Source organism: Vulpes vulpes, chromosome 14, assembly GCF_048418805.1.
Source record: "Vulpes vulpes isolate BD-2025 chromosome 14, VulVul3, whole genome shotgun sequence".
Lineage (NCBI taxonomy): Eukaryota > Metazoa > Chordata > Mammalia > Carnivora > Canidae > Vulpes > Vulpes vulpes.
This window is the reverse complement of record NC_132793.1, coordinates 95360422-95387503: the sequence shown is the minus strand read 5'-3', so window position 1 is coordinate 95387503 and position 27082 is coordinate 95360422. Positions and strand designations below refer to the sequence as shown.

Here is a 27082-nt window from a genome sequence, read left to right as displayed (position 1 = left end):
TAATGGGGAGTATGGGAGGTAGGTTAACCTGGATGTACTTTGGTTGGGGAGTCTGAGGAAAGAGGCAAGACACACACTTCCAGTCAAGAGTCAGCCCAAATCCAAGTTAGCATCCCTCTCTGAATACCAAATCCTATCAAGGAGGCCCAGACCAAGGGCAGGGCCACCTGGTTTCTCCACACCGTCTGACCTCTCTGCTGTTCCATCTCAGTTTCCTGACCTGACTCTCCTTCACCCATATCTGCATTCTCTTTAGTTCCATCCCTCATGTCTGTGCCCCACTTTGTACAACAGAGGTAACAACAACGCCCACCCTCTAGGATGACTGAGGGGAGGCCTAGCACTGTACTTTTTTTCCACCAAAGTTTTATTGTGTAAGGTAGCCTATGGGACACCTGGGTGGCTCAGTAGTTTGGCTGTCCAACTCTTGATTTCAACTCAGGTGATGATCTCAGGGTCCTGGGATCAAGCCCTGCATCAGGCTCCCTGATCAGTGGGGAGTCTGCTGCTCCCTCTCCCCCTGCCCCTCCCTCTCACTTGTGCTCTTGATCTCTCTCCTTCTAATAAATGAAATATTAAGGAAAAAAAAGAAAGAAAGAAAAAGAAAGATAGCATATGTGACTAATTCAGGACACAAAGTTGGATTCTTCTCGACTTACATCTTATTTGACTTTAATATATATTGAGAAAATATTTCTTTTTTTTTTTAACCATGCAACATTGTCTTTTATTATGTATGGGTTTTAAAAACTACTTCCTCAATCTATCCATACACAGGCAAAAGTAAGTATACTGTTTAACATACTGGAACTTAAAAATATTGACCATTGCCTAGAGAAGGGAAAATTATCCCTAAAACATGCTTAACCAGGAGGCCAATTCATCTGCCGGCCTCCAAGGACATGGAGATGAACATGATAGTCAGACTGTCCCCCATCTGAACCTTCATTCACCACCATTCGATAATAATTCTTCAGGCCCAGATCAGCAGCACATTTCTTGCCAACAATCATTAAATGTCCAAGAAGACTTTCATCATCATCTTCCGCTACAGAAATCTGGGAAATATGTTTCTTGGGTATCACCAGAAAATGAGTTGGTGCTTGAGGGGAAATGTCATTGAAAGCAAGACACTGGTCATCCTCAAAAATGATTTTGGCTGGGATTTCCTTGCGTATGATCTTTCTGAAGATCATGTCACCTCCAGGCCAGGTGGCCTGAGCCTTGGCAATCTCATCAGCCCTTGCAGCCTCCTCCCGCGCCAAGAGAATATTTCTGATTCAGCAATTACTTATGAATAAAAAGAAAAGTTACATATGTAATAGGTATATTTTCAGGTAAATAGCTAATGAGAATCATGAATATTAAAATCTCAGTGGCTAAAATAACAAGAATTTGTAAAACGAATCATGGATAACTGACATCCTAACAATACAGCCTACCACTATCCTTGACATGCACTAAATATTCGAGAAACATTAGCTGTTTCTCTGGGTTGTCTATTCCTGTGAGACAGGAATCCAGAGAGGCATCAGCTGGTGGCTTTTCTGTTGCAAGTGGCATCAACTGGGTCATTCACTTAGCTGCATTCAGCTAGTGACTGAACTGGAATAGAATTTTCAAGAAAGCTTCACTTCTTTTTGTTGTACCTCCATGCTTTCTTCCACGTGGCCTCTCTCTTTTTACATGGTGAGTATGGGCTTCCTTCCAACACAGTGTTCTCAAGGGTATCAAACTTCTTACAGTCTGGTTCAAAAGGAAACATTCCAAAGAGGAAGTCAGAGCTGCCAATCTCTGAAGGCATAGCCTCAGAAGTTACACTCCATCACTTCCATTGCATTCTGTTGATCCCACGAAACGAGGCCCAAGGCTACAGATTCAAAGGGAAGGGCATAGGCTCTACCTCCTGCTAGACAAGTGGAAAGAACCAGCAGCCAGCTTTCATCCTAGTCATCCACTGCATTGTTGTCTGGCAATCTTGTCCACTCTATGCCCCAAGTTTAGAAGATATACGCATATCTTGTAGATATGCGTATATCTTCTAAACCTTTAGCTATGGTCCTGAGACTTCTCCTGAGCCTGGAATCACAGATCTTTCCAAAATGCTGACCTAGGCATGTCATCATCTCTCTATTCAAGTCTTCAAGGCTCCCACTGCCTATGGAAGAGAATTCAAATCCCCTAGCTTGGCATTCAGGACCAATCACAAATTGCTGGACTCTGCAACCCAACCTCTGACCACTATGTGCACATGTGCATAAATACACTCACCTCCTTTTGCACTCACACACGTGAACACACACATACACACAAAGACTTATACATTGTGACCACCCAGAAAAGACCACCAGAACATCCTGTGCACAAAACAAAGCCGTATTTTTTACCTATGTGCTGTCAGAGGCAGCAGCTCCACCTCAATCAAGCCTAGGAGGCTCTCAGGAGCAGACCAGAGGCAGATACCTATTGGGTTTTGGTGTCTGAGCTCAAGTGGCTTAAGGCAGGTCTTTTAATACAGTCTAGGATTGGCAGCCACGGCAAGGCAGGAACCTTAGAATGAGTCTTTATTAGTAAATGGTTGTTTGGTAAATGGACTTTTTGCTGAGGAGAGCAGCCAGTGCTTCTAAGAACAGGACTATGTGCCCAACTGGGCAATCTCTTGTTTAAATAAATCGGTTTTCAGGAGTGTCCAAAGCAAATGGTGAAATATTTAAAGGTTTACAATCTTATCTTCCCCGGGCAAGAGTTTTCTGGAGTAAATGGTAATCATGTTGACACAGGTGGTTTCAATCTTCCATCCTGTTAAGCCACCAGCATCTCAGTCTTGGACACACAGAGTCACCCTGACCCACCTCAGCCAGACTCTGCATGGTCTTGATCGTCCCCAAACACTGCATTTTCAGATCCTTGCCCTCCTTCCTCTTAAGTTTATCTTCTCCCATTCCAAATGAAATGCATGCTCATCACTGGAAAGATCACTGCAAAGTTTAGAAATAAAAAAGGTTAAAAGAAGTCCTAATGCACATGCGGGGGCAGAGGAAAAGAAGTGAGGGGTGGATTATTTTCCTAGGACTGCCAGTAACAAATTACCACAAACGCCATGGCTTAAAAAGAAACTTATTCTCTCACAGTAGCCTCTCTTGAGGCTACAAGTCTGCAGTCAAGTTGCTGACAGTGTTGCTTCCCTCTGGAGGCTGTGAGAATCTGTTCCATGCTTCTCTTCCAGCTTCTGATGACTCCCAACCACTCTTGAAAGTCCTTGGTTCGGGGCTGCACACCTACTGGGTTTCTGCCTCAATGTTCACACAGCCTTCTTCTCTCTGTACCTGTCTGTGCGTGTCCTGTCCTTAACTGACAAGGTCACCAGTCACTGGATTCATGGCCCACCCCAAATCCACGATGGTTTCATGTCAAGATCCTTCACTTAATTACATTCACAAAGACCGTATATCTTAACCAACTGAGCCATGCTGACACCCCCATGCTATTTTTAAATCATAACGAACATTATCATTATTCGCTACATAAAATCCCACCTCATAAATGGTCCATCATTTTACTTCACATTGGTTCCTATTTTGTTCACATTATGAATAACCCTGAAATAAATATCTCTGATTAATTCTTTGTTTCTTGTATTCAGATGACTTCCTGAAAACAATTTCTAGAAGGTGTAAATATTTTGAAGACTTTGGATATATCTGCCAAATTACCTTCTGGAGGAGGGAGAGATGCCAATCTGTCCTACCACCAGATCATGTAAAATGCTCACCCTGTCAATCTTGCTTCTCAATTATCTCAGTGACCTTGTTTCATAGGATATTAAACAGACTTTTCCTCCTGCCCCAAATTTTACCTATACAGATGGTGCCTGACTTAAGATGGCTTGACTTATGATTTTTCGACTTTATAATGTTGCGAAAGCAATAGGCATTCAGTAAAAAACATACTTTGAATGTCGAATTTAATCTTTTCCTGGACTAACAACACATCGTACAATTCTCTCTCGTGATGCTGGCCATGAGCTGAGAGCCCCAGCTTCTGGTCAGCCACACAATCACAAGAGTAAACAACTGACATACTTAACACTACTCTGTACTTATGCAACCATTCTGTTTTTCATTGTTGGTACAGTACTTAATAAATTACATGAGTTATTCAATAATTTATTATTAAATAGGCTTTGTGTTAGGTGATTTTGCCCAACTGAAGGCTAATATAAAGGTCGTGGGCACATTTAAGAGAGGTGAGGGTAAGCTGTTATGTGCAGTAGGTAAGGTGTATGAGACATATTTTCAACTCATGATATTTTTTATTTAGGATGGGTATATTGGGATGTAGCCCTATTATAAATTGACAAAGACCTAGAGCCCCAGAGCAAAGGAATCTGAGATTACGCACACAGCTTGCCAGAGAGAAGTAAACTGTCCTTCAATGCTCACTTCCAACCAACCAACAGAACCAGAAAACTGAAGTTTTTAATGCAGAGATCTATGAAGTAAGTTGTCAAACTGGTAGGAAGTATTGGGGGGATCCCTGGGTGGCTCAGCGGTTTAGCGCCTGCCTTTGGCCCAGGGCACAATCCTGGAGTCCCAGGATTGAGTCCCACATCAGGCTCCCGGCATGGAGCCTGCTTATCCCTCTGCCTGTGTCTGCCTCTCTCTCCTCTCTCTCTCTCTCTCTCTCTATTATGAATAAATAAATAAATAAATCCTTAAAAAAAAAAAAAAAGGAAGTATTGGGACATTTCCCTTCTTCAAGGCAAGAAAATAGACACAGAAACAGAAGGTGACTTCATGGGAGCCGGTCTTTCTTCCTCCAGGTACAACTGAGGTAAGAAGGTCACAGACCACCTGATACATATAAACAGAAAGCTCAACAATCACTAGATGCCTAACCAGTATTCATTTCTTCCTTCATAACGGATCACTGGTTTTATTCAGAGCACAATGCATCCAGAAAAAGGTTGCCTTTCCTGGCCTCCTTTGCAACTGGATATGCCCCAGCCAATGTGGTAGAAGTAGGGTTTCTGGGTAAGCTCTTTAAAGGGAAATAACTAAAAGGGTTCCCACCTCCTTCCTCCTTCCTGACGTGTGGAATGCAGCCAGGAAGTCTGGCATTCTGGCAGCCATCCTGGGTCATGAAGCAAAGGACTTAAAAATGGCGGAAGATCTATAGAAGCAGCCCAGATCCCTGAGGATCATGGAGCCACCATCTAAGTCCTGGACTGTTTATCTCTGAACTTAATGTACATGAAAGAAACTGAACTCTTATATGTTTAAGCTGCCCTACAGTTTTTGTTTCACTTTGTTATTTTGCATTTGTAGGAAAGCTGAGAAGATAATGCAGCGAGTTTCCATATTCCCCCACCCACTTTCCCCTAACGTTAACACTTTGTTACTGTGCTTCATTTGTCAAGTCTAAGAAACCAATGTTGGTATGTTACTGTGAAGTTGGATGTCACCAGCTTTTCCATGAATGTTTGTTTTTCAATCCAGTAGTCTATCAGGATGCCACACTGCACTTAGTCACCATGTTTCCTTAGTCACCTCTGACCAGCGAGCTTAGGGGTCTTTCCTCTGCCTTTTCATGACCTTGACCTTTTGAAGAATACTGGTCGGCTGTTTTTAAGAATGTTCCTCCATTTGATTTTGCCTGATGTTTTCTCCCAATAGACTGGGCTTAAGGGTTTACAGGTAAAAGTACCCTTCTCACTGCATTGCATGTAGGGCACATAAGATCACCACGATTTATCTCTGGTGATGTTAGAACTTGATCGCTTGGCCAAGGTGGTGTCCGCCAGGTTTCTTCATTGCAAAGTTGTTAATTTTCCATATTCCCATGTTTGAAAGTGAGTCACCAAGTCCAGCCCACACTCAAGGAGGGAAGAAATAAGTCCCATCTCTTGGCAAGAGGGGATATCTACATAAATTATTTGGAATTATCCAGTAAGGTTTATTCCTTCTCTCCTATCTATTTATTCATTCATTCATTCATTTATTAATAATCACTTACTTGGATTCTAATCTAATACTATTGTTATTTATTTTGTTGCTCAAATTGTTCCCCTTTTGGCCATGGGAGCTCTTCCAGACTGGGTCCTAAGTCCTCTTGAAACACCTTCATCCATTGTTTGTTTTTAGTTTCACTTTGTTCTGGGTTTTTTTGACTACTTCTTTACTTGAGTAGTTACATAATGCTCCAGGCTCATCTTGTACTCTCCCTTCCCCCAATCCTGGAATCAGCCATTCCTCAAGCTTCTGTTCCTTTTATTGGAGAATAGTGTTTAGAAACTAAGATGTGGGCTTCGAGTATGTTTGTTGCTCCTGGAGCATCATTCTTCCAGATAGGCAGAGCTAGGAAATGTATGAATGCATACCAGCTGATGCTATTAAACCAGCCTATGGAGCAGAGGGGGTCACTTTATACTGCCAAACTTTGAGCCTTCTTGGAAAAGTGCAATGCATATCCATATCCCCTGGCATTTCAGGCCCGGGGTCTGTCTGCAAACACAGACACTGATGTCTCCTTCCTATCTAGAGAACAGAGAGTGGTAGGTGGGTTGTACAAGCAGGAAATAACAGGGCAGGTTGGAGTTTCCCCAGATGGCAGCACTGAGGTAACCTTCTCTCTCAAAGTTTGGAGTGGCAGAGATGTCTGTTTTATCATGGAACAATGGGTTCTGAGGAAAGCAGTAGGGCTTGAGCCAACCTGAATCTTCTGTGTCTAAAAAGGTAACCTGCTGGAGAAAAGGAACCCCAGCAGTGAGTTTTTCTGGCACGTACTACAGGGTACGTTTGCTAGATAAAATACAGATTTCCCAGGTAAGCTAGAATTTCAAATAACCAACAAATAAATTTTTAGTATAAATACCTCCCAAACAAATACAGCTTATCTGCGATTCCAATTTGACTAGAGTGTTGGATTTTTATTCGCTAAATCTGGCATCCCCACACAGGGGACGGAAGTTGAAACCAGGGTTGCCAGGGCTTGGCTAGAGGAAGCATCATCACATCAAAGAAGTATAAAGCCCTGAGCTCCTGAGTAATCTCTGCATCTGCTCCCAACAAGGCCTGTCATACAAAGGCATTATCAGCCAAGAAAAATCTAAAAACAGCACAAGGTCAATAAACTTGGTACACCTAGTTATCCTTCAGAAGGCAGCTCCAATGTCACATGCTCTCTGAAGTTTCATTACCTCCGCCCCATGCCAGATAAACAGTTCTTCAGCTGTGTTCTCCAAGGCACCACATGCAGGCTTTATGCAGCCCAGCAATGTAAAGAAGAGTTTTGTTTTTTGTGTGTTTTTTTGTTGTTGTTGTTTTTGTTTGTTTTGTTTTGTTTTTTGAGAGAGAGATTGGAGATAGGCAGAGGGAGAGGGAGAGAGAGAATCTTTTTTTTTTTTTTTTTTTTTTTTGGAGAGAGAGAATCTTAAGCAGGCTCCATGCCCAGTGCAGAGCCCGACTCAGGGCTTGATCCCACCACCCTGAGATCATGACCACAGCCAAAATCAAGAGTTAGACACCTAACTTTGTAGCCACCCAGGGACCCCAAGAGTCAGGCATTGTTGATGGATTATTGGGGCAGTTGCTCTACGGTTCTCTGAGCTCCCTAAGCACAAAGCTCTCACTCTGTCCATTTTCGTAGGCTCAGGGTCCATTAAAGGCAGAAATAGAGTCTACAAAAGCTCTAAGAATGTTTATTCAATGAACAAGAGAATAAATGAATGATTGCTCTCATTTTAGAGACAGAGGAGCCAAGCCCAGAGAAATTCAGTTCAATGTCACAGTTTTTGGTTGGTTGGTTGATTGATTGATTGATTGATTTCTAAGATTTTATTTATTTATTTAAAAGAAAGAGCACAAGCAGGAGGAGAAGCAGAAGGAGAGAGAGAAGCAGACTCCCCGCTGAGCAGGGAGGCTGATACAGGTCCCCGGACCCCAAGATCATGACCTGAGCCAAAGCCAGACATTTGGCCAACTGAGCCACCCAGGCACCCTGAGGGGTTTTTTAAATTTATTTATTTAAGTAATTTCTATGCCCAACATGGGGCTTGAACTCACAACCCCAAAATCAAGAATCCCATACTCTTCCAACTAAGACAGCCAGGTGCCCCATTTTTTTTCTTTTTTAATGGGTCTACCAAGAGCAAGGAAAATGAATAATATTTCAGAAGCTGGAGTGGAAGACACTGTGCAGTAATGAGGGAGTTGTCCGCTGTGAAGGACACTGAACATCGCCCTTCCTAGTCTGGGGCCAACATGGCATCAAGGGCTACAAGTTTTCTCTCCTCTACCTAGCTGCTGCCTTTTTGAGTGGTAGAAAGAGCCCCTCCAAAAACGAGAGTCAAAAGTTCCAGGTTCCATTCCGATTCTGACCCTGGTCAAATCACTCTGCCTTCTTTCTCTCCTCTGCAAAGCACCGGAGATAATCTATACTAAGCAATCTCTAAAGTGCTTTGAGCTTGTTTCTCTACTCATTCATCAGTCAGCATTTGTTAGGGCTCTTCCATGCAGACCTCTGGGGATAAAAAACAGTACACAGTCCCTGCACTTAGGGACCTGGAAAGGCAGGGAGTGGAGGGATGCCTGGGTGGTTCAGTGGTTGAGCATCTGCCTTTGGCTCAGGTCGTGATCCCAGGGTCCTGGAATCAAGTCCTGCATCAGGATCCTTGCAGAGAGCCTACTTCTCCCTCTACCTGTGTCTCTGCTTGTCTCTGTCTCTCATGAATAAATAAATAAAATCTGTAAAAAGAAAGAAAGGTAGGGAGTGGAAATTAAATGGATTACCATGTGGCCAGCACCATGATAATAAAAGCAATGGCCACCATCTATTTTGCATGCACGCTCACCATGGAGCAGCCACAGTCCCAATGATCACTGCCACCTTATAAGCAGGTGTTGTTTTAACCCTCATTTAAGGAGGTGAAATGACTTGGTCAAGGTCACTTAGCTAGTAGTAAGGGCGGGAGTAGCCACTGAAACTCAGATTTGCCTGACTCAAAAGAACTAGTGTGCATAACCACTTGGCTACACAACTTTCCTAGTAGAAGTATGTGAAAAAAATCACGAGCAGTGCAAAGGATGGCATAGGGAAAGTTTCCTAAGGCCTCCCTAATTGTGACTCAAAATCTAGGAACCAAAAAAAATGTTTTAAATAATAATGGGTACCAAATATAGAACTTACCATGTTCTGTATAAAGCATTGTTACAAACACTTTAAATATATTAAGCATTTAATCTTCACAGCCGTATGAGGTTGGCACTATGATCCTCATTCTATAGATGAGGAAATGAGCCCGGGGAGCAAATTTTCAAAGTCACATACAGCGTATTGGCAGAGCTGGAATGTGAATGTGGACAGGCTGGCTCCAGAGTCTGTGCTCATATCTGTTATGTTATACTGTCAAGGTCAAAGGTAAATGACAAATGAAAGAGAATAAATAATTGAAATTCATAGCACAAAGGGCTAATCTCCCTAATATGTTAAGAGATTCCTCCCAAGAAAAAGGCCAACAACCCAAGAGAAAAACCCAAAACCTATGAATAGACAGTTCAATAAAATTAAATACATACAAGAAAAATGCAGATTCTAACCCTAACGAGATAACATTTCTCACCTACCAGATTGGCAAAAACCCAGAAGTTTGACAAAACGCTCTTTGTGAGGCTGTGGGGAAGTGGCCTCACATGCTGGGAGGCGCACAAATCAGAAGATCCACGGATGACAATTTAAAGTGACAAATCCATATACTCAGCAACATGACGGCTAGAAATTTTCTCGCTCAAGCAAAATGGCATTAAGGCAAGCCTTGTCATTACAACCTTCTTTGTGACAACAAAGACCTGGAAGCAACCTTCATGCCCATCAGTAGGGGCCGGTTAACCACATTTGGCACAGACATATAATGGAATACTTTGCACTGTTAAGAAGATTGAAGAAGCACTTTATGGATTGATATGAGGCCATTTCAAGATATATTAAAGAAAAAACCAAGGTACAGAACGGTGTGTATACATTATTCTTAAATATGTCTTATAAATTCTTTTGTATAAAGATAAAAGGAAGGAAATAAATCTTGTATTGATCTGTAGCAGCATAAGAACCACCTCTGGGGAAAAACAGGGAGTGGGTAGATGGGAGGCAAGGATGGGAAGGAGAACCTCCCCACACCCCTTTTGCATTTTTTGAGGCCTGAGCCACACGATTGTATTACTTATTTTTAAAATTTACAAAGAATTTTTTAAAGAAACCAAAAAAGAAAGGGCTTTCAGCGGAGGGGTCATTTTAGAACTCTCTGGCTCCAAGATGACAACTCAATGGTCCTATAATGAGAAAGAGTCTTCATGAACCCATTAGTGATAAGAAAACAAAAAGGGTATCAGAGATGCCCACGGGGGCAAAAAGGTTCTTTCATTCAGACCCACTCACACAGTTCCCATTGCCTCTCCCCATTATGCTCCCCAGGCTCATTCAAGCTAAGACTCAAGCACCAGTGACATCTGCTAACATAGGTAACCGTGGGCAACCGGGCTTCTTTCGTGGTTGTCATAGCAACACTGATGTTCCTACAGTCAGGTTTTCATTGTGAAGTGATTATCAGGCCTTGTGGCAGGCTCTTCCACGTCCGCTGGATGAATGAGCCTAAATTAGATGCAATTTCAAATGAACTGTTAAGAGCAGCTGAGAATTGGGTGAGATTTACATATCCTTCCATCAGGACCCTCAAATCTTTTGAGTTACATGCCCAATGCAACTCAAGGATGGGGCGCTACTTTCACCGCAGCCATCAAAAGCTGCTGGATGGCCAAAGACTTGCCATGTTTCGATGCAAAATGGGCAGTCCCTTCTCCACCTTCCTTTCTTACTCTCCCCTCTTGAGTAGCAGGAACAGACCCAGCAGGATCTTGGTTTCAACGGCAATATACATAACAAAAACTCCTGATTTACCAGAACGTTGTAAAACCCATCGTCCTATTATAATGAGCCCCCACTCTACACTGGAGAAATCTCAAGTTTCTGCTTGCCTGAGTATCTCTACTCCAAAGTGATGCAGCCAGGATCCCTAACCACCTCTCAGAGTTTCTTTCACCTCCGCTCCTTCACTAGAGGCCAGGATAAAAGTTTTCTTTGTGTTTGGAAAATGAAACAGAGTTTCATGGTATCCATGAGCCTCAATGAAAAGACAGGTGCTCTGCATCCATCAGCCAAAGGGCGGAAGGAAGGGGCTCAGTCCCGGCAGCCAAACACTGGGGCAACATGACAAGCTCCCAGTGACTCATACACACCCTTAATCTCTGATTTCAGTGGTTACAACGTATCCACCCACATTCAAATCATTTCTATCTCCCCCTGTGCTATATTATTCCGTTCCTATGCCATGTACCCTCAAAGAAGTGAATTCATTTATCATTTATAGAGTTATAGGAAGGAAGCAGAGGAAAGGAACTCTCTGGCGTTTGGAAGAAGCATTGACTGTTCCCCAAACTGTCCTCATTCCTGCTCCAAGTATGTGACTTGTGGCTTCCTTTGCACCTCAGGCATGTGCGGCAATTCCAATAGCAAGAGGTGTAAATGGGTGAGGACAACAGGTGCAGGCAGAGATGTAGCCATCCACTCCTGTTGGGTTTGACAGGCGCTGTCTGTGTGAGTCCAGCAACCGGTTCTGTTGGCTTTGGAAAGAAGCAGGATGTTGTCCAAAAAGCACAGAAAAGCTCCCTATCAAAAAAAAAAAAAAAGAAAGAAAGAAAGAAAAAAAAGAAAAGAAAAGAAAAGAAAAGAACTTCTGGGCAAGTAAAAATGTGCCCAGAAATTACATTCAGGCACTCTTTATCCTTAGGGTTTAACCTGGGGTTGATCCATGTATTCTTGAGTGGGCTTCTCATCACCAATGAACCCTATACCATCACCAAAGTATATGCAAAATGCTCTACATATAGCAGGTGTCAATCTGCAACAACAAACTCGAGTGTGTAAGAAATATAGCAATTCTTTACTTTTGTTCAATCGATTTAAGTCTGTCTCTAAATGCTATCTATTTGGGTTGGCCAGAAATTCAGACATTACTGGATCTCCTACCACACTATGCCCCTATTTTAACATACCCTTCACCTCCATTCTGTGCTGGTCTTAGCTCATGGGTAACAATCAGGCATTTGGAAGTCTTTTTGGTCATCAGTCCACAATGTTTGTCAACAAGATGCTTCCTGTTCTAGCTCACATGGTTCTGTGTATGTGCCCCATCTGGACACTGAGCCAGCCCGTCTGGCATATTTCACACCTGCCCTCCCCTCTGAGGATGGGATCCCCAGACACAGTAGAAATCTTCAGTTCCTTGGATGTAGCACTAGGACTTACAATTGAAATCATGGACAACAATGAGATCTAGGGTGAAAGAAGGATGATATAAAGCAGGGTGTTCAAATATTTTTGAAGGGGGAGTATAATCCCAAAAGAATTTTGTAAAGCAATGTGTCTCTTTGCAAATTTTAAAGTCAGCATGCTAATTTTTCATTCTACAATTAAACAGTTGCAAATTATATAATTTCTAATCTACTAAAATAGTGGTATTTTTAAACTGTTATACCACTCTTTTAAATATAACTAGTGGAATCCAAATATAGTGAGTTGATGTCCATCTTTAGCCTTTTAAGAAGTACATGAGCAAGCTCTTCTTCAAAAAGCAAAAACTTTGTCAATTCCCTCCAACCAAAGATGACCAGCAACAAGTAGAGTTTACAGACTCATTGCAAGAAGGAAGAACATTTACCATGGGGAACCATAGGGCACGTCCAAGTGGCAAGGTATTAGAAACAACTCAGAGAATTTAGGTTTGCGTTAGGTGCTTTCTGGGAGAATTCAAGGAAGTGGGGTTCTGCTCTGAATTGGATGCTGTCAAGAAGGATTAATTCTATGTTGGGTTAAATAAAGTTTAGCTAAAAGGAGAAAATAATAGAGAAGGCTAAAGCTTTAAATGGTAGAGAAACAATCACTTATAGTAGCAAAGAGAGCAGAATTATATTAGTTTACTATTGCTTCAGACAAATTACCAAAATTTAGCAACCATTTATTAAGCACCATTGTCTCAGAGTGTCTGTGGGTAAGGCTGTAGCATGACTTAACTAGATCCTCCACTCAGTCTCACAAGGCTGCAATTCAAGTGCCAAGGGGCTGCATTCTCATTTGGAGGCTGGACCGGGAAATAATCCATCTTCAAGCTCCCTCTAGTTGTTGGTAGAATCCATTTCTTTGAAGCTTATAGAATTCATGTCAGTGTGTTCTTCAAAACCAACAAAGAAAAGTCTTTACTGCTGGAGACTCTGCCATTAGGGAAAGCCTAGACTTTCCTCCAAAGGGCTCCCCTGATTAGGTCAGGGCCACTCAGGTAAGTCTTCCTTTGATGAATTCAAAAATCACCTGATTAGGGATCCCTGGGTGGCGCAGCGGTTTAGCGCCTGCCTTTGGCCCAGGGCGCGATCCTGGAGACCCGGGATCGAATCCCACATCAGGCTCCCGGTGCACGGAGCCTGCTTCTCCCTCTGCCTGTGTCTCTGCCTCTCTCTCTCTCTCTCTCTGTGACTATCATAAATAAATAAATTTTAAAAAAAATCACCTGATTAGGGACCTTAATTACATCTGCAAAATCCCTTCAGCTTTGCCACATAATTTAAAATAACCCTCATCTTTATCAGATTCAATTTGTTAGAAGCAAGTTACAGGGCCCACTCACTCAAGGGGAAGGGATGATACAAAGGCATGGCCTCTGGGAAGTGAGAATCAGGAGGCCCTTCCTAAGGGGTATCTGCCATAAAGATGTTTAGCATCACTTTGGTTTGCTTGTTTTCATCCATGCTTACACAAAATTATAATGTGGTCCTATTTCAGGGTGCCTGGTTGGCTCAGTCAGTTAAGTGTTTACCTTTGGCTCAGGTCAAGATCTCAGGGTCCTAGGTAGAGCCCCAAGTCAGCCTCCCTGCTCAGCAGGGAGTCTGCTTCTCCTTCTCCCCCTCCCCTTGCTCATGCTCTCTCTCTCTCTCAAATAAATGAATAAAATCTTTAAAAAAAAATAATACAGGGGATCCCTGGGTGGCTCGGCAGTTCAGCACCTGCCTTCAGCCCAGAGCATAGTCCTGGAGTCCCGGGATTAGGTCCCACATCAGGTTCCCTGCATGGAGCCTGCTTCTCCCTCTGCCTGTCTCTCTCCTCTCTCTGTGTGTGTTTATCACAAATAAATAAATATTATTTTAAAAATAATTTAAAAAATAATACAGTGGTCCTATTTCTTTTCTGGCTCATATTGCCTCAATCAAAGATTGACCCTATCTGATGCTGGTGTACTGTGAGACCATCAGGTGCTCAGGAGAACATCATGGCTGTGAGTGCTGCGTCAACTTCTAACAACACTGAGGCCAAGCTCTTGGAGTCAGGCCAGCCCCCAGATGTCAGAGGCTGCCTCTTTCTCACTTTTACATCTTTTCTTTATTCCTTGAATGATTATTTCTCTTCCACTTCCCCCAAACAACCGTATTCTGATGTAACCATTTATATTCTTGAAAATCTTTAATAGACCATTCCACCAGACTGTCCAGCAACCAAAATATGAATATAAATTGAGCCATACATATTTTCTGTATATGGCTAAGTGTTCAAAATAAATCCTTTCAGCTTGAGTCAGCATTACAATGATGATTAGTACACAACTGACAGATGCAACATAAAGACATACATCTTGACATATAATTTTTAAACATATAAAGTAAAATTCTACCAAAATGTATCTGCTAATGAAACAAATAGGCTGGTTTTATTTCCAATTAACTCATGCATTCACAGATAAGTGTTAATAACTGCCAGCATAAGAAAGGTTCAGCCTCAGTTCCATTTCTAGGTTCTGCTTGTATATCTGCAAGCACTGAGAAACCATGTCCATGTAGACACATAGGTAGACATGGGAAGAGTATCATTAAGGTAATGTCATTCAATTCTCTGAACTTCAGAATTACATGCCCATTGCGAATTAGTTAAATCAACTTATGTGAAGCAGTACCTGGGGGTGTGAGTGGTGAACATCTTTCAATGGAATACCACAAGGCAATTGAAATGGACAAGTTTATTACTCACAGGCACTGGAGGACGTACTCAGCACATTCTGATATGCCATACGGGGTGAGGGGAAGTCAGAGAGTGTGGTTGTTACCTAGGGAGAGGCAAATGATACCTAAAGAAGGGCTAGCCCATATAGACTGCTTGGTCACACAAAATGATGCTGATGGGTGCCTGGCTGGCTCAGTCCTTGGAGCATGTGACTCTTGATCTTAGGGTTGTGAGTTCAAGCCCCACAATGGGTGTAGTGATTACTTAAAAATAAAATCTTTTTTAAAAATTATGCTGGGGGATCCCTGGGTGGTTCAGTGGTTTAGTGCCTGCCTTCGGCCCAGGGTATGATCCTGGAGTCCCAGGATTGAGTCCCACATCAGGCTCCCTACATGAAGCCTGCTTCTCCCTCTGCTTGTGTCTCTGCCTCTCTCTCTCTCTCTCTCTCTCTCTCTCTGTCTCTCATGAATAAATAAATAAAAATCTTTTTTTTTAAATTATGCTGAAGCAGTAATATTTTGTAGTAGTTTAGCTAGATTCTCAACAATATGATCTAGCACCAACATTATTCAAACAAAAAGCACTTGGCTGACTCAGGAAAGCCTGTGACTCTTAAAAATATATATATTTTATTTATTTATTCATGAGAGACACAGAGAGAGGCAGAGAAAGAAGCAGAGAGAGAAGCAGGCTCCATGCAGGAAACCTGACATGGGACTTGATCCCGGGACTCCAGGATCATGCCCAGGGCGGAAGGCAGACACTCAACCACTGAGCCACTCAGGTGTCCCTAAGCCTGTGACTCTTGATTTCGAAGTTGTGAGTTCAAGCTTCATGTGGATGTAGAGCTTACTTTTAAAAAAATGACTCAAATACATTAAAACCAATTGTAAGGGACACCTGGGGGGCTCAGTGGTTAAGTGTCTGCCTTTGGCTCAGGGTGTGATCACGGGGCCTCACGATCAAGTCCTGCATCAGGCTTCCTATGAGGAGCCTGCTTCTCCCTCTGCCTATGTCCCTGCCTCTCTCTGTGTGTCTCTTGTGAATAAATAAATAAAATCTTAAAAAATATATATAGTTGTAAAAATGACATAACAGATAAAGGACTAGTATCCAAAATCTGTAAAGAACTTACCAAACTCAACACCCCAAAAACAAAGAATCTAGTCAAGAAATGGGCAGAAGACATGAACAGACATTTCTCCAAAAAAGACATACAAATGGCCAATAGACACATGAAAAATTGCTCAACATCATTTGGCATCAGGGAAATACAAATTAAAACCACCATGAGATACCACCTCACACCTGTCAGCATGGCTAAAGTTAATAACTCAGGAAATACCAGATGTTGAAAAGGATGCAGAGAAAGGGGAGCCCTTTCTCTTAGACTATTTGTGGAAATTCAATCACTCTGTGTGCAGAGTGCAGCCACTCTGGAAAACAGTATGGAGGTTCCTCAGAAAGTTAAAAATAGAACTACCCTATGATCCAGGAATTGCACTTTCAGGAATTTACCCAAAAGATAAAAAAATAGTGACTTGAATGGGCACATGCACCCCAATGTTTATAGCAACAATGTCTACAATAGGCAAAATATGGAAAGAACCCAGATGTCCATTGATAGATGAATGGATAAACAATATATATAATGGAATATTACTCAGCCATCAAAAAGAATGATATCTTGCCATTTGCAATGATGTGGATGGAACTAGAGGGTATTATGCTAAGTGAGCTAATTCAGTCAGAGAAAGGCAAATACCATATGATTTCACTCATATGTGGAAATTAAGAAACAAAACAGATGAACAAAGAGAAAGCGAAGGAAAAATAAAATAAGATAAAAACAGAGAAGAAGGCAAACCACAAAAGAGTCTTAACTATAGGAAATAAATTGCTGGAGGGGAGGTGGTAGGGGGATGGGATAATCAGGTGACGGGCATTAAGGAGGACACTCGATGTAATGAGCACTGTTATGTGCAACTAATGAATCACTAAAGTCTACCCCTGAAACTAATAATGTGCTATGTGTTAACTAAATTGAAGTTAAATAAAAATTTTAAAAATTAAATTAAATTGGGGAGGTAGGGTTGGATAGGATAACTGGGTGACAAGTATTATTGAGGTCACATGATGAGATGAGCACCTGGTGTTATACTATATGTTGGCAAACTGAATTTAAATCAACTTTTTAAAATATTAAATTAAATTTAAAATAAAAAATAAAAACAATCACAGTTTTGGTACTCAACCATTAGGGTCATTCACTGTCTCAAACCTAACACAAATATTTTTTAGTCAATTCTTTATAGGTAGCTTAAAGACTTGTACACTCAGCATAATATGCCACAGTAGGATTCAGGATGGGCAAGAGACAGGAAAATAGGGATTGAGGAAGATGATGCTTTCATCTCAAAGGAGCTCCTTTGAAGGAAGGATCAATTTTGAAAGAAGATCAATTTTAGAAAAGAGTGCATATGAAAACACAGGATCTGGAAACTGATTCCCATAAAACAATCCCCATACTTTATAGAATGTATATGCATGAGTGCTCCAATTAGAAGATAATAATCTAAAACATTTGAAGATCTTTGCATTTGAAGAAAGATAAGAAATTGATCGACCTGCTAAAAAACAAAAAACAACAACAACAACAACAACAAAACCTCACACTTGGGATGCCTGGCTGGCTCAGTTGGTAGAGCTTTCGACTTTTGATCTCTGGATCATGAGTTCAAGCCCCATGCTGGGTATGGAGTCTAGTTAAAAAAAAAAAAAAAAAAAAAAAGCCCAAGATAAGTCACTCATGCTAGGCCATGTCACCAAACTGGCACTTAATACATAATCAAAATCCCGTTTCAACCTCCCCCAGAAATGTAGTCTTAACCAGTCGGTCAGGAATTTTCTGGCCAACACCAGTGAGGCAACTGTCACACGGGCCCTCTCGATCCCCCACAAAAGGAAGATGAAGTTATCTGCATGATGAAACCCCTTCTCATTCCCCTTAAGACAAAGTAACCCAGCCTGAAATAATCCTTTCTCTTCCTTCACCTTCCTTGCCTCACCCTCATTCCTATTTTAAAAAAAAAACCTTCCATTTTGGGACGCCTGGGCGGCTCAGTGGTTAAGCACCTGCCTTCAGCTCAGGGCGCGATCCTGGAGTCCCGAGATCGAGTCTTACGTTGGGTACCCTGTAAGGAGCCTGCTTCTCCTTCTGCCTGTGTCTCTGCCTCTGTGTGTGTGTGTGTGTGTGTGTGTGTGTGTGTGTGTGTGTGTGTGTGTCTCATGAATAAATAAATAAAATCTTTAAAAAAAATCCATTTTGTACAACTCCTTGGATCTCCCCCTACTTGCTGGATAGGATGCTACCCAATTCATGAATCACTTAATAAGGCCAATTACAGCCCCTCAGTCGCGGCCGGCGGCCTGCCTCGCCGCCCACACGCTCCGCCACGGTCCAGCAGAAATGCTTCGATTACCCGCAGTCCTCCGCCAGATCAGGCCAGTGTCCAGAGTCCTGGCTCCTCATCTCACTCGGGCCTATGCAAAGGTGTAAAATTTGGTGCCGATGCCTGAGCCTTAATGCTTCAAGGTGTAGATCTCTTAGCCGATGCTGTAGTAGCCGTTACTGTGGGGAAGAACCGTGATTATTGAACAGAGTTGGGGAAGTCCCAATGTAACAAAGCATGGTGTGACCGTAGCAAAGTCAATTGACTTCAAAGACAAATATAAAAATATTGGCGCTAAACTTGTTCAAGCCAATAACACAAACGAAGAGGCTGGGGATGGCACCACTACTGCTACTGTCTTGGCACACTCTATTGCCAAGGAAGGCTTCGAGAAGATTAGCAAAGGTGCTAATCCTGTGGAAATCAGGAGAGGTGTGATGTTAGCTGTTGATGCTGTAATTGCTGAATTTAAGAAGCAGTCTAAACCCGTGACTACCCCTGAAGAAATTGCTCAGGTTGCTACGATTTCTGCAAATGGAGACAAAGAAATTGGCAACATCATTTCTGATGCAATGAAAAAGGTTGGAAGAAAGGGTGTCATCACAGTAAAGGATGGAAAAACACTGAATGATGAATTAGAAATTATTGAAGGCATGAAGTTTGATCGAGGTTATATTTCTCCATACTTTATTAATACATCAAAAGGTCAGAAATGTGAATTCCAAAATGCCTATGTTCTACTGAGTGAGAAGAAGATTTCTAGTGTCCAGTCCATTGTACCTGCTCTTGAAATTGCCAATGCTCACCATAAGCCCTTGGTCATAATTGACCAAGGTCACCGTAAGCCCCAGGTCACTGTGCCCTGCTTCGGTGCATTCCAGCCTTGGATTCAATAAGTCCAGCTAATGAAGATCAAAGAATTGGTATCGAAATTATTAAGAGAACATTCAAAATTCCTGCTGAAGATGTTTATGGAGAAGCTCTGAATACACTTGTTTTAAATAGGGTAAAAGTTGGTCTTCAGGTTGTGGCAGTCAAAGCTCCCCGTTTTGGTGACAAAGCTGCTTAAAGATACGGCTATTGCTACTCATGGTGCAGTGTTTGGGGAAGAAGGATTGACTCTAGATCTCAGAGATGTTCAGCCTCATGACTTAGGAAAAGTTGGAGAGGTCATTGTGACCAAAGATGATGCCATGCTTTTAAGAGGAAAAGGTGACAAGGCTCAAATTGAAAAACGTATTCAAGAAATCATTGAGCAGTTAGATATCACAACTAGTGAATATGAAAAGGAAAAGCTGAATGAATGTCTGGCAAAACTCTCAGATGGAGTAGCTGTGTTGAAGGTTGGTGGGATAAGTGATGTTGAAGTGAATGAAAAGAAAGAGTTACAGATGCCCTCAATGCCACAAGAGCTGCTGTTGAAGAAGGCATTGTTCTGGGAGGGGGTTGTGCCCTGCTTCGATGCATTCCAGCCTTAGATTCAATAACTCCAGCTAATGAAGATCAAAGAATTGGTATCGAAATTATTAAGAGAACACTCAAAATTCCTGCAATGACCATTGCTAAGAATGCAGGTGTTGAAGGATCATTGATAGTTGAGAAAATTATGCAGAATTCCTCAGAAGTTGGTTATGATGCTATGCTTTTGTGAATATGGTGGAAAAAGGAATCATTGATCCAACTAAGGTGGTAAGAATTGCTTTATTGGATGCTGCTGGAGTGGCCTCTCTGTTGTAGTCACCGAAATTCCTAAAGAAGAGAAGGACTCAGGAATGGGTGGAATGGGAGGTGGTACAGGAGGTGGCATGTTCTGATTCCTAGAATAGTGCTTTACCATTCTTTTTTTTTTTTTAATTTTTATTTATTTATGATAGTCACACAGGGAGAGAGAGAGAGAGAGGCAGAGACACAGGCAGACGGAGAAGCAGGCTCCATGCACCGGGAGCCCGACGTGGGATTTGATCCCAGGTCTCCAGGATCGCGCCCTGGGCCAAAGGCAGGCGCCAAATTGCTGCGCCACCCAGGGATCCCTGCTTTACCATTCTTAATGAACTGTGAGAGGAAGCTCAAGGCTGTGTTCCTCAACCATAACTTCAGAGAAGTCAGTTGAAGGAAATGAGTAAAGAAAAGACTGGCTGATGCTTAAGAAGATCGCTATAACCATCAGTTACCGGTTTCAGTTGACAACATATAATGGTTTACTGGTCATTGTCCATGCCTACAGATAATTTATTTTGTATTTTTGAATAAAAAGACATTTGTACATTCCTGATTTCACATACTCACTGAGCTCCCTTGTGTGCCAGGCACTGCCTCCTCCCCCAACAATCTTTATCATCAATAAACCCCCAGGTGTTCAGGTTCCCCCTGGTGTATTACTGGAAACAGCCATGGTGCGCAGAACCCACTGCACCTATCTTTGAATGCACTCAATCACTCAACACCACTACTTGCTGACTATTGACTGTGTCTCAGGATGGCCCAGATGCTATGGATACAGAAATGGAGAAAGAAAGCCCAGTCCTTTCCCCTAGAGCAGGGGTCCTCACGGTGCAGCCTCCAGCCAGCACCATCAGCATCAACTGGGAGCTTGTTGAGGAATTCTCAGGTCTACCCCTTACCTAACGAATCAGAAACTATGGAGTGGGGCCCAACACTCTGCCTCAACAAGCCCTCCAAGTGATGCTGTCACATGCTGGAGGAGCTTGAGACCCACTGCTCAGAGGAGTTCAAAGTCCAGCCAACATAAACCAGCAATGATAATGCAGTGGGGAAGGGCAGCCACTAAAACAGTCAGGAAGGGAGCCTTGAAAGCCTCAGAGGTTGGGCATCTGCCTTTGGCTCAGGTCATGATCGCTGGGTTGAGCCCTGCAGCTCAGCAGCAGACTCCTTGCTCAGCAGGGAGTCTACTTCTCTCTCCCTCTGCCTGCCACTCCTCCTGCTTGTGCTGTGTCAAATATTAGTGATATCCAGAGTCATCACAGTAACATTGGTTATACAGCAGAATTTCCAAGCCAATTTTTTCAGAAACCATGACCATTACGAATACTTTTTAATTTTTTTTATTTTTATTTTTTTACGAATACTTTTTTATTAACAGGAATATTTGAAAAAAATTATTTGTTACTGATAACAAATGTCCTGGGCACATCTGCCACCTTGTTAAGGTATCAGCATGATCTGACATGTGAGAGCCAGGACTGTATAATCTCATAGTTTTGAATGGGGTGAAATTTAGGTAAAAGACAGGCAGGTATGTTTGCATAGTTCTGGCACTGAGGAGACCATAATGCAAAGGATGGTGATTTGCTCGGATCCTTTTGTTATCAACAAACATTCATTCTAGGGGAGCCTATTCTTCGCTCCTGATCTGGAGACACCAGCCCCTTTGGACCTAGACATAAGCATCTATCCAGACAAGGCTATCAAATTCATCTGAAAGCAGTCTTCCTTACTGCTTTAGACTGCTTTGGAAGGAGTCGTCACTCAGAAGCCTTCACCAGAACAGCTGCTCAGAAGAGTCAGGTCAAGGCTTTGTCCTTAAATTCATTTGGACAGAGCTTCTGAGTCAGATCAGCTTCTGAGTACTGCAACATATGATCCCTAAACTGTTGATAAGATTTGGTTATTAAAAATCCTCAGGGGTAGTCAGAGAATCAGATCCACTGTTAATCTCTACAGAGAGTCAAGAGAATTAACCAACCAAGTTTAATTTAATTTAAGTTTTTCTTACTGACTTAATTTAATAATTATTTATAAGCATAAAGCATCCCTCCTTATGTAAGATCTGCAGGAAATTAATTACTTTTCCCTCTAGACAGGTTATTTGCATTCTTTTCAACATTTTTAATAGGAAATACATAATGCCTGGTACAAAATGTGAAAGCTATAAAAGAGTACAGAAAAAAGTATATTATCTCGTTCCCTCCCCCACAGTCTCTGGCACCTATGGAAAGCATGTATACATACCTTGTTTTGGATTTTTTTTTGGGGGGGTGGTATTATACCAAAAGGAGATATTCTATTTTAGTGACTGTTCTATGCCAGTATGGGAGAAGCCCCATTCTTCCTTATTCCACTGTGAGGACATGCCTACTTTATACCACCAATCCCCCACCTATAGACATTGAAATGGCTTCCAATCTTTTGCTACCTCAAACAATGGTGTAAATTAAGTCTTGTACAAAAATCTATTCTCCGTATGAAAGAATAAACAAAAGGCAGTAATTGAATATTATCCAACCTTTTAAAAAGGACATTTGGACACATACAACAACACAAATGAACCCTGAGGACATTATGCTTTGTGAAACAAGCCCATCACAAAGGGACAAATGCTGTATGATTCCACTGTACCTCGTAAATTGTATGTTACGTGTATGTTACCACAATTTTTAGAAAACCATTTTCTATATTCTTCTGTATTCACTTATTCATTCATGCATTTGTTCAATCATTCAATAAACCCATGTGTGCCAGAATCGGAGAATTATGTACAGATTTATCCTCAGGTTCTGGAAGACAAAAAGGAATTAAGTAAGCAAAGAAATGATGCAAGGAAATTCTAAGCAGAAAGTTCGGGATGTGAGAAATCAAAATGCCACACTAGAGAAGAAAGGATGGAGAGGTAAAGAGGAACCATATATAAAGACCTCTGGCAACTCACTAAAGGGAAGATTTTGTTCTGTAAGAATAAATAATTATCCTGAAAGGTTTACACAGCACATCAACCACCTGACTTGTATGGTAGGAGGGCTCTGGCTTCCATGTGGAAGCTGGATGGAGACCAAAGCTGAAAAAGACTCTCTCCTTGCTGCTTTCCTCCAAAGGCTTGGTGAATCTTGACCTGTCCAGAAAAGACTGAAAGGAAACAGACTGCAGTAAATCAGGGTGTATAATTCACTGCTCTAGTAGTTTTCAAGGTGTGGTCTCTGGACTAGCCACACCAGCATCACTTGGGAGCTGGTTAAGATGCAAACTCTCAGACTCTCTCCTAGCTCCATTGAGTCAGAAACTTTGTGGGGTGGGCCCTGGAAATCTATGCTTTAACAAGCACAGGTAATTCCGATGCAAGTTCAAGTTTAAAACCATTCTCTATAGGATGCCTGGGTGGCTCAGTTAGTTACTGCCTTCAGCTCAGGTCATAATCCCAGAGTCCCAGGATCGAGCCCCACATTGGGCTCCCTGTTTGGTGGGGAGTCTGCTTCTTCTCCCTCTGCCCTGCCCCTTGTTCATGCTGGGCTTGAACTCAACACCCTCAAGTCAAAACCTGAGATGAGATCAAGAACCGGATGCTGGGGATCCCTGGATGGCTCAGCAGTTTAGCGCCTGCCTTTGGCCCAAGGCATGATCCTGGAGTCCCGGGATCGAGTCCTACATCAGGCTCCCTGCCTGGAGCCTGCTTTTCCCTCTGCCTGTGTCTCTCTGCCCCTCTCTCTCTTTCTGTGTGTCTCTCATGAATAAATAAATAAAATCTTTAAAAAAAGAAAAAAAAGAGTCGGATGCTTAACCAACTGAGCCACCCAGGTGCCCTGGTGTCTTTTAAATAGTACGTTTATTATACCTCCACCCAACTTGCCAATAAAAGTTAACACTCTGGCTCCTTTTATTTTAGTTTACTTGACATAGAAAATACGATCAAGGGGCACCTGGGTGGTTCAGTTGGTTAAGCGTCTGCCTTCAGCTCAGGCCATGATCTCAGGGTCCTGGGATCAAGCCCCTCGTCAGGCTCCCTGCTCAGCGAGTCTGCTTCTCCCTCTCCATCTGCCCCTCACCTCACCCCACTCCACCCCACCCCCGCTTATGTTCTCTCTCTCTCAAATAAATAAATTACACCTTAAAAATAAATATATGATCAAATTTACCTGCCCCACCTAAAATCTATTTGCATAAACTTGTCATGAACATAATGCAAAGTACAACTGTCTCATAAATTTTATGTATGTTCTACCTTTATTTATTTATTTATTTATTTATTTATTTATTTATTTTTTCTACCTTGCCTTTTTTTTTTTTTTTTTTTTTTTTTTTTTCTACCTTGCTTTAAAAAACATTTGAGGCAGGATGCTTGGGTGGCTCAGTGGTTGAGCGCCTGCCTTTGGCCCAGGGCGTGATCCTGGAGTCCCGGGACCGAGTCCCACATCGGGCTCCCTGCATAGAGCCTGCTTCTCCCTCTCCCTGTGTCTCTGCCTCTCTTTCTCTGTCTCTCATGAATAAATAAATAAGATCTTTAAAAAATATATTTGGTGGCCGGTGTACATATAATTAATGTATACCATAGATTTCAAATGAGCTTTAGGAAGAATGTTAAAAAAAAAATGTACCCCATGAAAGATCTGAAACTTTGTAGAGACTTAAAGACCAGAGCTTTCTAGGCCATAAAGTCAAAAAGCTTAAGAAGTACCTGCCTCGAAAAACCATCTGTGCACCATCCAGAAACACAGGGTAGCCAAAAATGTCCGGGAGCCTTGGAAATGAGAACACTCACAGGTCCTCATTTATTGAATAACCAGTAAATATTTCTCTGAGAGTTCAGACATTTTACTGAAATCTGAGGAGCCCCAGAGTATCCTCCCTAGTTACAAAATATGCTTCCTGCCATTAAACAGAGTTTTGTTCAGGCCTCTGCAAGCACTACAATTCCAGTCTTCTTATGAATACATTTCATATCATAAGTGGCAGAAACGCTGGAAACACAGAAGCAGTGGGGCACAGTAAATAAGTAAACAGACAAACAAACAAATAAATAAAGGCTCTGTTGCACGGTGTTGAATGAAGGGTCTTGTCTCTAGCTCCTGACCTTGGAAAGGCAGCTTTGCTCAGGTATCAAGCAGGCAGTGTTGTGCCTACTACAATGCTTGAAACAAAGCAAGCACGGAACAAGTATCTATTATTCATATATTGAGTTCCTTCTATGCCAGGAGCACAGCAACAGATCTTGCCAACCGTGAAAGGCAGTCAGCGACCATAGGCCCAACAATATAATAACATCAGCCACCACAAGATGGCGATCATGGCGCTGAGTAATTAGTTATTAACAGTGGTTCTTGGGACTGAGTGCTTTGTCAATCAGTACTCATTCATTCATTCAGAATTCATTAGCATTCAGAAAATACTTATTCAATGCCTGTTATGTGTCTAGCATCACGGTTACAGTACAAGGATCAGCAAAGGAAGACAGAGTCCCTGTCCACAAACCTTATAGTTCTAGGTGAGGAAATGGACAAAAAATCCGAACAGTAAACCATCACAGATGCTGTGATACTGCACAAGGGGAGAGTCATGCTGCTGGGGAGGAAACCATCCCTAAAGAGAGATGAGGCCAAGAAGGGGGAGCTAAGGTCCAAAGAACAGGAGTTCATGGGTGGGGGGAGGGAAGGGAGCACTCAGACAAAGGGAAGAGGCTGTCGGAGGCTCCCAGGTAAACCGGAGAACACCAAGTCCATGAGGCTGGAGCCCAAAGTGCAGGGCAGCAGCATTGGAGCTGCCCATCCTGGAGGATGAGCTGGAGCCAGGTCATGCAGGGCTTCACCAGCCTTGCTCATTCAGTGGGATTTGGGTCTAGATCCAAATGGCAATAGGAGATGACTGTTGGGTTCTCTACATCCTGGGAGGGGAGAGAGCTGGGTGGTTAAATTGGATTTGCCTTTGACAAGGTCAGATTTGCATTCTGACAGGGTTGGATCTGTTCCAGGGATTCGACTGAAGGGTAGCCAGGTGGGTACAGGGAGACCAGCTGGAGAACCATCTCTGGTTCTGGGAAGGAAGGAGGAACCTTGGATCAGGGTGGGGGCAGTGAGGATGAAGGAACAGGATGGGGGGGGCGGGATTCCAGGGGTGGTGGTACAAGGAAGGGAGGTGGCAGAGATGGCTCCCAAGCATCCAGCTCAGACAGGACAGCAGATGGAAGATAAACTGAGGCAGGAGGGGGAAGAGGATCTCAAATAGTGGTTGGGTAGTGGGGAGTCATGAGTTCAGTGTTAGACACACTGACTGTGAGGGGTTTTTGAGATATCCAGGCAGAACCATCCAGAAGGGAAAGAAACATTTGAGTCTAGAGTTCAAAGACAGAACTACATTGAGTCAACTGGGCAAGGGTGAAATCACCTTGGAGTAAAACCTGGAAGAGCAGCCAAGCCAACGTGGATGAAGACCAGCCACAGGTCAAGGACAGAGAGAGATGCTGAGGGGGTATTAGAAATCTACAGAGGTCACGAGAGAGATAAGGGAAGGTCTCCAAAGAATCAAAGCAAAAAAAAAAAAAAGAACAGAACTGAGAGATAATAATAGGATTATAGGAAGGATGTGATTCCATTCCCTTTGCAGCAAATTGGTCATTCTCCCAAATTCACTCTTAGAGAAGAGGTGTGGCCTTTAATGACCTCTAATTGCTTAGGGGGGCTGTTCAAATAGGCTGCTCCAGAAACCTGAGTGTTAGCATTCCAGACACCTCCTCACATAAGCAGCCTCCAGCTCAGACCACATGGAGGGGCCAGCATGGCCGGGTAGATTGAGGGCTCTGAAGAAGAGTTCTTAAA

General features: G+C 42.5%; 2 pseudogenes; one reads left to right on the top strand and one right to left on the bottom strand.

Annotated features, from left to right (window-relative positions):
* Positions 1 to 693: 693 nt before the first annotated feature.
* LOC112923030 (adenosine 5'-monophosphoramidase HINT1 pseudogene) lies at positions 694 to 1804 on the bottom strand (annotated as a pseudogene).
* Positions 1805 to 18562: 16758 nt separating this feature from the next.
* LOC112923401 (60 kDa heat shock protein, mitochondrial-like) lies at positions 18563 to 20359 on the top strand (annotated as a pseudogene).
* The last annotated feature ends 6723 nt before the right edge of the window (positions 20360 to 27082 follow it).